Raw genomic sequence first — 13,280 nt, 5'->3', positions numbered from 1 at the left:
GCATACAGCCTCTCCCCCATTCCCAAACTGTACACCTTTTCATTTGTCAGAACCCTTTCCCACACCAAAACAGCTACCTCCTCGTTACCACCCCTCTGTCTCATGTGTCTTCTCTGCTCCAGAGGTACGAGATGGCACCTCTTACAGAGATGATCTGATCAGTCACGTTCCCCCTTGTATTTAGCTTTGAAGCCCAATGCTTCCTGCGCACATGCAGGTGCCCGGCCTTGGGTACCTGAAAGCTTGGCTGCTTTTACCAGCTGTACCAGTCCAACTATTGAGACTTAAACTCTGTCTACAAACCTTGCCTTTCCTCCTTGTGTCCTTAAACAGTTTTTGCCAAACACGCAACACACCACACAACAAGAAAAAATCCCAGAACGCTATGATTTGCTCTCCCTGGAAAGATAAAACAGATTTTGAGTTTTGTCCAATATTGTCCAATATTTGTCCAATTTCAGTATATTAAACATATTTAAAATTACCAGCCCAGTTCACAGTTTTAGCAGCTATAAGGATCTCTCCTTTATCCAAACGCTGGAGAGAGTTTTCCTAGCAGGCTTTTAAAAGTCTTATTTTGAAGAAGAAATGTTGGCTATACAGGTCAGGAAATAATTTCTTTAGGCAAGTTCCAAAGTACACCAGGACTGAGATGCTTTGAAAGCCCATCTGCCAGCCGACTTTGTCCCACTTTGAAAACAAAAGCAACTCTTTAGAAAGCACTTTCTTAAAGCTGTTAATCCTTTAAAAAGAAACAATTCTTAAATTATCCGCCCTATAAAAGCAAACAGAGCCCAAGGGAGTCTTTCTGAATGGTTTACATAGCTATTTGAATAGGTTCCTTCTAAAATGTATACAATATGCAAATAACTATTAAAGAGCTGTAACACATGAAAAAACATCTTTTATTCTGTTTTCTTGAATATGTAAATGGAGAACACTTACTTTGTATTCAGGAAATGTAGGCAACAATGACATATAATCGACTAAGAAAGAAGATATTTAGCAAACAAAGATCAAACTCATTGCCCACAAAATTGCAGGCTTATTTGCTATTGGGAAAAAAACCCACAAATTAATTCATTAGGAGTATTAAAGAGGAAACTGATGGCATCTCCTGTCATACTGAGCGTACATAACCCCTAAACGCTAAGTGTTCCACATGGAACTGATGTTCCACATTCAGTTACACACCCAGAACTCCCCCCATGGTATGGTAAGTATCATCTAAAGTCATCTGGATCAGTCCTTAATTACTACATCAACCATGTCAACTGCAACAGGGACTTGGGGAACTGTTAGATATCCACACACTCGACTCATTTTCACAGTAAGTGTTGCTCAGTATCTCAAAGATAAACCAGATTATTTAAGCAGTTTATAGTACCCTCTGGAAGACCAGAGTCACAAAATCCAGTATTTCATTAAAATATGAAAACATGGTCATTCAAGCAGACCAGAAGCAAGTGTGTCATTCAATCCTGAAAAAGCACAGATAAGTGCATATTACAGATGAGGAAGATTATTTCACCTTTAAGATTTTATCTCAAATTCAGGATACACTCTATAGTGTTACTGAAGTGACATCAGGAATTAATGCACTATTAAGCCTATTGTTACCGTGGTGCAACTTTTCTTGATATAAAATGCTGTTGCAAAACAAGAGCGATATACAGTGGAAGACATTCTTCCAGACAAAATTCCAGCAGCAGAAGCCACCCAAAGTAGCTGCCCTCCCCAGAACTGCTCAGTCCAGCACAGCAAAGGAAGACAGTCCACATAGCTGGAAAGACAAGTCTCTCAAAGCAAGACCTAACTTCTGTGGTTGGTGGGGGTTTTTTTGTTGGTTGGATTGTTTTTTATTGTTTGGTTTTTGTTTTAAGAGCGTTTGTGTCTCACTTTTTAAAAAAATATTGTGTGCAACACTCTGAAATGATCTGTGAATGCTGTTTTAGAAAGAGTGACTTATCTCACAAACTTAATACCCAAAGAGACATGGAAGATGGATTGTCTGATTTAATTCCAAGACCAAAAACACTCCTGACATTTATTTGGCTTTCTGCAAGACCTTTGGAAGGACAGATATAGTTAAGAGCCCCCCCCCCCCCCCCGCTTTGGGGGAGGGGGATGTTACTACACAAGAGAAACAATACCGACTGCTTTTTACAAAGCACCCATTGCTCCCTTGAATGAGAATACAATAATACTATGTCTTTAACTGTAGAGAGCAGAAAGTAAAGGATGACTCTACTCAAAGTATCCAAAATCTTCATGCCAAAGTTTTAAGATGCGACGAAGATGAAAGATGACTAATAATACCCTTTCACAATATACGCACACACGGCAGTGAATCTCAGTCTCTCAATGCACCTTTAAAGTATAAAATATTAATTTTGCTAATCTTTTCAAAGTACTTCCTCCTGCAACATTAACCAAGCACTTTTTTTTGTTTGTTTTGCTTTTGCTTTTTGTTTTAAACAGGCTTATGCAAGCTCCATTTAACCATTGATGAAGACAGGAAATTAATTCCAATTCTTATTACTCTGCTCAAGTTGCAACGGGAGTCCAGGTAGGCTGAAAAGTCCCTTGCTACACATTTCTACTACATAACACACAACTTTTGTTCACTAATGCGTTTACGGGGTTCGAGGAAAAAAAAAAAAAAATGTGTGCATTAGACTGCTCTGACCACCAGACCATGTTCTGAGGATGTGAATAGTATGTGGAGCCCTATCAATTCAAAATACCAAATCCCATGGTGCTGATATTCCTGAAATTCTCCCATTCAAGTGAAATTTGCATATGCTTAATTTGTTCCAGAATACTGAGATGATCACATCCTGACAGCGTATAGCTGAGAAACTATTCATTCATCTCAGCAAAATAGCCTGGCACCTGCAGCATTCTACTTCGACTGCAAAAATTTTCATTGTGGTTCACTTGTGTGACAAAAGGCAGAATTGTACTGGAGTGTAACCCAAGTGATTCAGTCTGAACTTCGGTTTTACTTATACTATTATTTTGTCCTGCAGGGAAAAAAACAGAAAGGAGAGGGAAAAGATGAAGGTTTCTTCATTCACTCTGAAGCCAAATTCTGAAGTAGGTGCATAAAGCTTTCTGAAGAGACCACCAATTTAAATGATATCAATGTACTTGTTTCTACCCAACAGTTGCAGGGGCATAATCTGCAAGAGAAGTATGTGTTTAACCTCTTTCTGAATGGCTGCGATGGTTGACCTAGTTTCCTTTTATTATTGCCTTGTGTTTTGTGTTGCCATTTACATCGGTGCTAGCTGGTTGTAATGCAGTACTCTCAAAGTGCATCTTCTGCCAAACCTAAGAATAGCCTTATATTCTCCCTAAGAGAATACATGAAAAATGGAATCTCTAATGCAGTTTAGGATTATGTATATAGCAGTACATCACAGACAGATGTCTGTCTATCTGGAACTAGAAGGTTTTTTTCTGAAGAGGTCTCTGAACTCAGCCCTTCCCTTTAGCAGCAGGAACAATTTTCATTTCTTCCACTGTCTTACTGGAACTCCCATGAATCAATGGGGGAGGTGGGGCAGGCAGGGAGAACCTCTCCAATTTTGCCATAATTGCTATAAATTGAGCAGATTGAATGTACAATCAAGCATGTCGTGTACACAATGTAATATTCTTAATTGAGGTTTCACAGACAAAAGTTAACCACTGCTTCTGAACTTTTGAACACTGTCCAACAGTTGATAACTTTTAACAAGGGTATGTCCGCTTGTACATCTGCCTAGGTATGGACTCTGATGATCAGGCTGCATGTTGTTTAAAAGGTATAGTACAAAAAGAACTAGGAAAGTCAGCATATTTTTTTCTAAAGAAGGAATGGGGGAGTCTTGTAGTCTTAAAGACATAACATGCAGGAAGTCACTTACAGCTCTACACACATGGTTCCAGTTTGAACTCTTGCATCTTTAAGTGATTTGCTAATATTTTTACAAATAAGAACACTTTTATCAAACAGCCTTCCCCTGTCTCAAAGCAATTACTTAAAGAGTTAACAGAAAAGATTTAGGTATACTCGCATCGCTTTTTAGTGTAATATTTTCTTATGCAGCACAGTGGTATTTTCCATATGAAAGCCCTGAGTCTGAAACAATACCCAATTATCATAATCTACTAAGACCTGTATTTCAAAACATTTTAGAAGCGGTTTTGGATTACTTCTTAGCTGGCAGCCTCCTACCAGCCTAAGTAATAAAGAGTTGCAAAACCACTGCTGGAAAAATGAAGTTACAGAGTGCAATGCTGCCATCTGCTGAAAATTGGTTGTCTTAATGGTTTCATTACTATTTCCAAAGATTCAGTTACAAGCTTTTGAACATTCAAAGCTGTTTAGACCTATTTACTCTGATCAATCTGAGGAAGAGTAACAAATATTTTTGGATAAAGCATTTGTGCATACAGATACAAGGTCAACTGTAGTCAAGTACAGTAGCTCTACTTCCCTTTAATGGGATGGCCACCCAACACTTGGTAATAACACACGTTTCCATGTGTTGCATACAATGCAGCACCGTAGCCTTGCAGAAGGTTCCCCCTGTCAGCAGCAGGCCCCAAAAGTAATGTTTCATGCATAGTGACAACTCTGGTATAGGACATCCAAGCCTGCATGTTCCTCTAGCTATGCACAAAGGAAAGCTGCACATCAGGGTGGACACCATCCCCTCCAGCAGCTTGCGCTGGTGTTCCAGTTACCAGGGCTGCAGCCAAGGGTGGCAGACTTGCTGTAAAACTTAGGAGTCCATATTTTTAATTGATTTGTATTTTCCCACATCTAATCATGGAATGACAAGCTGTCTTCTCTTCCAAGTGATTGATATGGTCTGCTGTAATTGCCAAAATTCATATCCAATTTGCCAAGAGACAACATTTTTCATCTGTGGGCCAAATCAAAGTTGTTCGCCTAGCAAAAGCTGCTAAAGAAAAAAAAAGGAACTCATGTGAATGTACCACAATGTCATTTTCACTGTGACCTAGATTAGCTGCGGTAACTAAATTTAGGTATCCATACAGAGCTCTCACGTAGTATGGTCTGTCTTGCACAACCGTTACCCATGAAGCAGTCTGACATTCATGCCCTGTCCTCTACTGTTTGACTGGCACTTCTCAGATAAATGAGACTAAAGAGTTTATCCTAGTACAACACTTAAAACGCACACCAGATATTTTTGTTCCCATTTCACCAGTATAAATCTGAAATAACTCAGCTTAGCTGAGAGAACATGGACCTCAATTTCTATCAGTGTAAACAAATCAAGGATGTGAGCCACTGCACCAAGTTTAGTCACGCACGGCTTTACCAGATACAGATGCTTAACATTACAATCCTGATTTGTCTATTCCCTGCACTGAAGTAAACAAGAACAGAATTATAATATACCACTACTGTATTAGAATAGTAGCTGATATCACTTTGAACAGATCGTAAGCAGTCTAATGGGGAACGCTGAACACAAGAAATACGTCTCTTCTATATACAGGAGGACAAACTCATCAACTGATGAATGTTACACAGCCTGCCCCTTTGTCACCATCTCTCATTTCTTCAAAAAATCCATTGGAAAAATTCAGTCTCAATCATATCATCTAATTTGGTGCAGCTCCACAGTAATTATGATGGATTCATGCTGCATCACTTACATTGATAAAAGGAAATTACCAGGAGATTCCAGAAGCATTTTACTGGACTTAATTCCAAGCATAAACTTCTAAGTGCTCCATTGATGCCTGTTAGTTTGATTATGGTACGAATCACATACCAAGAAATACTATCAACTATGTATTTCAAGGCAGTTTTAGTTCTAGCAGTAGCACAAAGAAAACACAAAAAAGCCTTTGCTCAGAGATTAAAACGTTCATCCTTAGCTTCATTTTCTTATAGGATGAAGAAAGCCAAATTTTAGGAAAAAAAATTAAATGTCAGTCAAAAAAATTAGATGACATTTTACACTTAACTTGATAATTTCTGAACGTTACGTTGTTTAACACAGACACAAGATGAAGAGTTTATCAGTAAAACAAGACACAAACAGAACGCGTGGGAAACGCAGTCACAGAGACACTAAGCTACAGCAAAGACTCATTCACTCAGAGTAGCTCATAAATACCCACTCGGTAAAGAATGAGCAAGAAGCATTTTTGCCAGATCACCACTCATGTTTACAATTCCAAGCCAAGGAAACAGTAAAAACAGTAGATTTGATTACACAAGAGACACAAACAGCTTTTTTTTTTTTGTCCACAGTGCAACGGGCAACACAAGCTTGAAGCTGCAGCCACCAATGCAGCCACAGGACAAAGGTTCGTAGGTCTGAAGTCACCTCAAGGTTTCTTGCAGACCACCAGCATGGTAGACTGATGCATGGTTAACTTGAACTGACCCCTAACTAGGACTTCATGGACCATTGGTGGTCCATGAACATCAAGAAAACATCTGCCCTATCAAATCAAATGATCACATGAGATCCAAGTGCAGGATGTACAGCACACAAGGAACTGAAACATTAAAAGGCAGGGCCAAGTCCTCCTACGATTTCAATGGATGCAGTTCCACTAACAGTGGGGTTTTTTGTTTGGTTTTTTTTTTTTAAACCTCCCACAGAAGCCAAGCCAGATGGCTAAATGCTGCTACTACTAATGCTGCTAATACCTCTTCAGGATTATTTATTGAGTGGGACAGCTAGGACCAGCACTTTCATAGCTTGTAATCACCACCAGTTTTTTTCCCCAGTTTGTCTGTATCAGTTATAATTTTCTTTCAGGATATGGCTTGTTAGTCTCCAACGCATATTGTTCACATCTACTCTAATATTATTACTTAGCCAATGCAAGTACAATTGAATTTATTTCAACTGTATCCAAACCACAATTGTTATTGGAAACTTCTGGTCTAAGTTACTTTCCAAATTGACCCTTAAAGCCTACTTTCTTACATTGTCCAGCAGTCATTTAATGGAGTAAGCTACAGGAATTTTCACCCCATTATCCCATGGATTAGCTTCCAGAGAAAACAAGCAACTTAATAAGTAGAAATATTCCATATAAAAATTAAATACAGTCCAATTTGTATTTCAAACCAGCATTCACTGGAGATATCAAGGAATTGTAGTTTTCCAATTATCACACCGCACAAGAAAGCAATCGTGAAGCAACAGCTCACCATGGGTCACACCTGATCAACTCTGCTAGCCATACTCCTCAACTGCTGGCTCTAAAGAGGTCACACACCATTCATACCCCTCCCCATTGTGAAAAGCCTGGTACACATTAAGCCAAGACAATCTAAGCTCCAAGAGCAACTAAAAGATGCCCAAGCTAGAGAATTTACTGTGCTAACGGTTCATTCTGCTATTTGCCTTAATTTGCACCTCACTTGTGAAAGGGAGCTGTTGATTTCTGAAGGTCCTCCTCATCCCAAATGAAGCAAACGGAAGCCAGATCACTCAGCCACAGTGCTAGCCAAACACATCTGTTGGGACTACCTTGGCTCTGTTTTTTGCCAGAAGGTAAAAACATTGTCATATCAAATGACATGTAAGAACATTGCTTAGGTGGCTCTCTACGTATAGAGTAGGAGACAAGCACTGCCTTATGTCAGCAGCCAAAGCTATCTATTAAATACTAAATGAAATGCAAAGTGAAAGATGAGAACAACAATTTAGTACAAAGAAGTTCTCTTCTTCCAGTGCATGATGCATCTAGCCCAATACCACAAAAAAAAGGGGAAAAAAAAAAAAAGAAAAAAAAAGTTTTAAAAGTCAAGTCACAGACGTTTATTAGATCATCTACCAAAGGAGCATTATGCTGATTATATCCTCCAACTCAGCGGCCGCAGAACAGAAAGTCCCCTCCAAAATGATGCCTGCCAAGCGCAGCAGTCTTCACACGATTTACTGGTCAGTGCACACAAAAACATACAAAGGAGATGATTATGCCCTTCTGATTTCAGGTGTCATCCAGGAGGATCACTTCCACAGTTTTAGCAGTGAATGTTCCAAACTGCTGCTGTTCTTCCCAGCAATTGTATTTTGCGGTTCTACTTCCATTTCCTTTACTATATATGCATAAGCAGGAGGCCTCTCTTTGGCCTGAATTATTTACCCTATAATTTGTGCTTCTGTTTTCAACTAGTATTTACTGCTGTATCATGCCAAAAATCACACATACTGAATATTGCAGTGGGTCATACTTTAAAGCCCCATGAATTTCCTGGTTTCCTTGCAGCCAGACATAAGCTTCCCATTACTTTGGGCCAATCTTTATCCTCTTATGGAACATGAAGCAAATTCACTGACATAAGTGAAAATGCACCCATTTGTATTATACATTAATACTACATTTCAAAAACAGTCACCTCAATCTTCATTCCTTGACAGTTTGGCTTTTATTTTCAGCGGTATTTAGATGACAGAGGCTACTCCTGCAAAAATACTTCAAATACATTACATTTGCAGCAAGAGGTCTGTTTGCTAGATATCCTTTACAACCTCCAGCTGCTTAGAAGCAGGCAGACAAACATCAACATCAGGCAGGCATCCCTAAACAGCTCTGAAAATTTGTCCAAGTGTTGTAAGAATCCTGTCAACGGGCTACAGTTATTAGGAACCTAAAGACAATGGAGCAAGTACCCTAATTCTCTATTAACAAATTTGCCTTCAAACACAAAGACACACCATAGCACTCCTAGTACCCCCAATGAAACACAAGTCTCCAACTCCAGAAAAAATTGAATTTTCAAAGATACTATATGTTAAGAACTTAAGAAATAACGACACAGCCACACCAAACATTTCCTTTATCATAATAAATAGTGGTAACCATTTTTTTGGCTGGGTTACACTGCAGGCGCAGAATAGCTAAGTGAGAATGACAGACACAATCAGATACACCCATCAGTCACAGCAGTATTTTAAACAGATGTAGGCTACTATAGGCCTTGCAAACAGTTCAGTATTAGCAGTCAAATTTTCAAAGCTATTAGGGTGTTAAATACATATGCAAGCACCTATAAATCTCAATAGATCTGAATGTAGGCGGTTTTTACCGGCATTGATTTCAATGGGACACAGCCACCAAGCTTAATTGACTTTGTAAGTCTCAAGAAGGAACAAGTACTCCTGAGGTGTTGGGGCTGGATCCAACAAAGGACTTGGCCACTGAGTTGGCCCAAGCCGCTACCACCCTACAGCCATCCGTGCCCACGCAGCTGCTCCTGAGCCACCCCGGGAAGCGCAGCACCCCCTGCCGCTCCACGGGGATTTACAGGAACGTGTTCACAGCTGCATCAAGACAAGGCGACTGGCATGGACCTCACGTTGCAGTGTGAAACCCTTAGAGCACTTGACCAAAGTGGGAGACAAGTTGAGCCCCTCAGGAGGCAGTTTGGGAGTATGGGGAGGGAAGCTGGTGGGGAGGGAAGCATCTGAATGGGTGCTTCATGCCTTCCCTAAAATAGTGCCAGCTTCAAGGCAACCCTCTATCTATCAAGGCTGAGCCCCTCCATGAGGGGGAAGGTGGCAGAGAGAGGCAGGGCAGCCCAGAGCATGCAAGAGAGTAATTCCCCAACCCTGGATCCGGGCACTTAATACAGACACCCCCCCACTCACCTTGGCTGAAAGCACCCTCAAATCCAGCATCTGTTTCCTACAAAAATCCCCTAAACACTGAGGCAGGCATATTTTCACTTCTGAGACATTTTCAGCTTGCTGCAACAATGTACAAGTTTTCACAAAAGTGACAGAGCCATTTTCTAGGATGCAGCTCACTGACAAAGCTACATAAACTTGCATTATTAACAGCTTTTTAATATTAAATGGCCTTCATATATGATGGCACAAGTGTGATGTGACTTTCCTTAAAGATAGATGTATATCCTTCTTTAAACTCTTCCCTTAAATAGAGCTTAAATAGAGCTTAAAATTAAGACGTATAGTTAACCAACTCTCATCCCCATTTCAATGGGTAAGATACATGCAAAATAAATGCAAGCAGTGAAGTCAACTGACTCTGAGACCTTGCAAATAATTTTGGATGTTCATGTTTATGATTAATTTGACAGCCTCTCTTCACAAAACCAGAAAACCATCTAAGTCTCTAAGTTACACCATATAGCCACATGACCTGCAGCACAATTGCCTCTTAAGAATTTTATACAGCCTTTTCAGAAGACAAATGTTTAAAAATTGTTGCTTTATCCTCCCCCACAATCTTCACATTTATAACTTCATAGTAAATTTCTAAAAGTATTTCTTAACACTACCATAAATCTACTATCCCATGTATAAAGATCTTTCAGCTAAAGCAGGCAGTACAGGCTCAATTGCCTCCTTCAAGGGAGCATCTCTCCTCCAAAATTTTTAATTACAGACTCTCTAACTACCCCCTGCCATTTCAGCCACTTCCCCAGCTTGTTCTTTCTCTGGGTCTGGTTTAGTTTGTTTTGCTGTATTTTGAGACTTTTCCAAGGTTTCAAATATTTAGGCTGCACCAAAACTATTTGAAGAAACCAAAAGTCTTTTTCCACCTTAAAAGCAGAGCCTAACACAGCAAACTCAGCATAAGCAAGAAAATTAAATGGGGACAAAATCCAGTACTGATTGTCCATTTCCTTCCTTTTCCAAACCAGAAAGCCAAGCTCCCTAGCCCTCCCAACACCAGCTTCAATCCTTGGAGAGACCAAGGGGTCTCTTATATTGCCACACTAAAGTAACCACTCAAAACACACAGAGAAGAAAAACCCGCTTCTTGAGATCACTCTTTGCTCAAGCACAATGCACAGGCCAATTTGCTTTCTAAAGCAACTCCATCTTAGGTTGGCTTGACTGGCTAACACTCGATCGTTTGTTTTTCACTGCCCTAGGCAGCACATTCATATAGCTATAGCCAGACAACCCAATTTTTTTTTTTTTTAAAGCCTCCTTACCTATGTTCTTCTACCTGCTCCCTCTGTTCCCTCCTCCTTTTCTTTCTTTGTCTCCCTCTCCTTTCTCTTTTGTTCTTGTTCTCTCCTTGTAACATCCACTTTCCTGGTTTCAGAGAGCAATGCACAAATTCTTTCTCAGCTTGCTTTTCTACCGATCTTACAAGTTCTTCTCACTTCTCCTCTGTCAGCCTGTATGAGCCCAACTATCCCCTTCATCTCTCAGCCCTCCTCTTCACCAAGGAAGTTTCCATCTGACTTCCCCCCCCCCCCTTATCTTTCCCCTCACAAAAGCAGCATATTTCTGTTTATTTGGTTTTAAAAAGTCCTTCCCCATGCTTTGCAAGCACCTACATTGTATTCCTCTCCTCCCAGCTACTGCTTCCAAGCCCAATGGGCATGGGCTTGGTAGCCCATGGCATGGGCACCCTCAGTGGGAAGCAGCCACCTGGACTTTAGGCAGCACTGCATGGAAGCCTCTAACACCAGCTATTCTTTAAAAAAATTGTTCAAGAGAATCTAAGCCGGGCCTGCTATGCTGGCACTTTGATACAGTACTGAATTCATACAGACTTAAAAAACATGATACACCCCAACCACCTCTGTTACTCCAAACACAAGTAATCCATAGATTATAATTTCAGAATGGTCCTCAACATGTTACATACAAGGCGGGGGGGGGGGGAACGGACCCAAAACAAAACCCAAACGCATCTATACCTCCAGTGGACTTTGTTTTCTAAGCAACCCTTGGAATTTTTGCCTATTGTTCTCTGCTGTGCACAACGGAGCATTTGGCAAGTGATTTCTATTTTTAGAATGTCTGGGAATGCTTTGCTTTGGTTTTTCTTTTTCACTTTGTGGGACCACAGTGCCATCTATTGGAAAAGTTATGAAGAGCAGACTCTCATTGGCTATTCACTATTTGTAAAGTTAAGACTAAATATATTTACTACTTCGGTTTCAAAACAATTAGGTGGGCCAAGTCTTTATCGTAGGCTTTTACAGGCATTTGTTAGGCTATGCAAGCCCGAATATTACGGAAAGATCCTGAATGATACATTCAAAGAAACTTAAGTTAAGCAAACACTTAAGAGCCTCACAAACACCAAAACTGTACTAACGTACCAGAAACAGAAGTTGCCACTTTTAGAAATAAATGTCAGGAAGGGCTATCCTGCATCAGCCTGTCTTTCCTTCTCCTGGATCCTGCATCTCCTGTTCCAGTGGGACTCCCTGTTTGAGCAAGATCATATAGGGATAAACACAAAGCCTGCTCCCTAACTTGATTACTATTAATTCTCCAGAATCAGGCAACAGCTAGATCTTTTGTAAATTCTCCCTCCACTAATAAGCAACAGGCATGTAAAGTTTATCTGCATCTGTAAGTGAGCCCTGTTTCTTTCCCTGGTCAGTGGGAACTCAGAGCAGCCAGAATAAGCCTGTAGAGTACGCATAGTCCACACTCAACGTTAAATGAAGAGCAACACAAATGTTAAGAAGAGCGACCTTTTTAAAAAGGACCCTGGAAGGATTTCAGAAGAGCTGGGGAGATACAGGCCTGCAGGCATGCCATCCACACCAGGCAAATTAATAGAGAAATAAAGAACACGGCATAGGCTAGAAGAGGCAGGCCCCTAGATAAACCAGGCAGCATGGAAGGCTCACCATGGGGAAACCTTTCCTCCAAAGGAGCACCTATGGCCTGTCCAAGCCCCTCACCAGCTGCCAGCAGCCCACAGGCTGAGGCCAGGGCTCCCCTGGCCACCACCTGCGAGGACAGTGATGAACACCATGGTGGCCCCAGCTCAGCACTGCACAAGGACAGGCTCCTCACACACCCTGGAGAAACCCTGCCGAGGCCCAAGCCTCGTCCCCCTCCCTGGGCACAGGTGCTCCCCACAGCAGCCCCCTGGGGAAGAACACAAAACAGACTTACTAACCTCAGCTCCAACACAGTGCCCTTCCTCCTCAGGCTCTGCGAGGCCTCCCCAGCACCAGCACCAGCCCCACAGCAGCACCTCCCCAGGGCTGGGGCAGGAGGAGGAGGAGGAGGAGGAAGAAGGAGGCCCCAGCACTGCCCCTGCCCAGGTGCCTACAGCCAGGCCACAACGAGCTGCACCACTCCACTGGGGTTTATTTCATCTTATTTCACAGCCCTGCCTCCATCAGGAAGCCCTCAAGCTTTAGCAGCAGTTCACTTTATTTTGTAAATACCCATTAGATAAATAACATTCTTTAGTTGTACAGGAATTTCTAGTAAATCCCCATAAATTGTCCTGATTTAGCACCATTTTCAGTGTGAAATCCCCATCTCAGA

The 13,280-nt window shown here is 41.2% G+C and overlaps 1 long non-coding RNA gene across 1 annotated transcript in view; it reads right to left on the bottom strand.

Annotated features, from left to right (window-relative positions):
• Nucleotides 1-12,934, bottom strand: part of LOC127014913 (uncharacterized) — a 226,161-nt gene extending 213,227 nt beyond the window's left edge. The window contains exon 1 of the long non-coding RNA XR_007766242.1: nucleotides 12,904-12,934. This is a non-coding gene — a long non-coding RNA (uncharacterized LOC127014913). The remainder of the gene's footprint in view (nucleotides 1-12,903) is intronic.
• Between the last annotated feature and the right edge of the window lie 346 nt (nucleotides 12,935-13,280).

Source organism: Gymnogyps californianus, chromosome 3 (genome assembly GCF_018139145.2).
Source record: "Gymnogyps californianus isolate 813 chromosome 3, ASM1813914v2, whole genome shotgun sequence".
Lineage (NCBI taxonomy): Eukaryota > Metazoa > Chordata > Aves > Accipitriformes > Cathartidae > Gymnogyps > Gymnogyps californianus.
The sequence above is the reverse complement of the archived record's forward strand: the minus strand, read 5'-3'. Positions and strand labels throughout refer to the sequence as shown.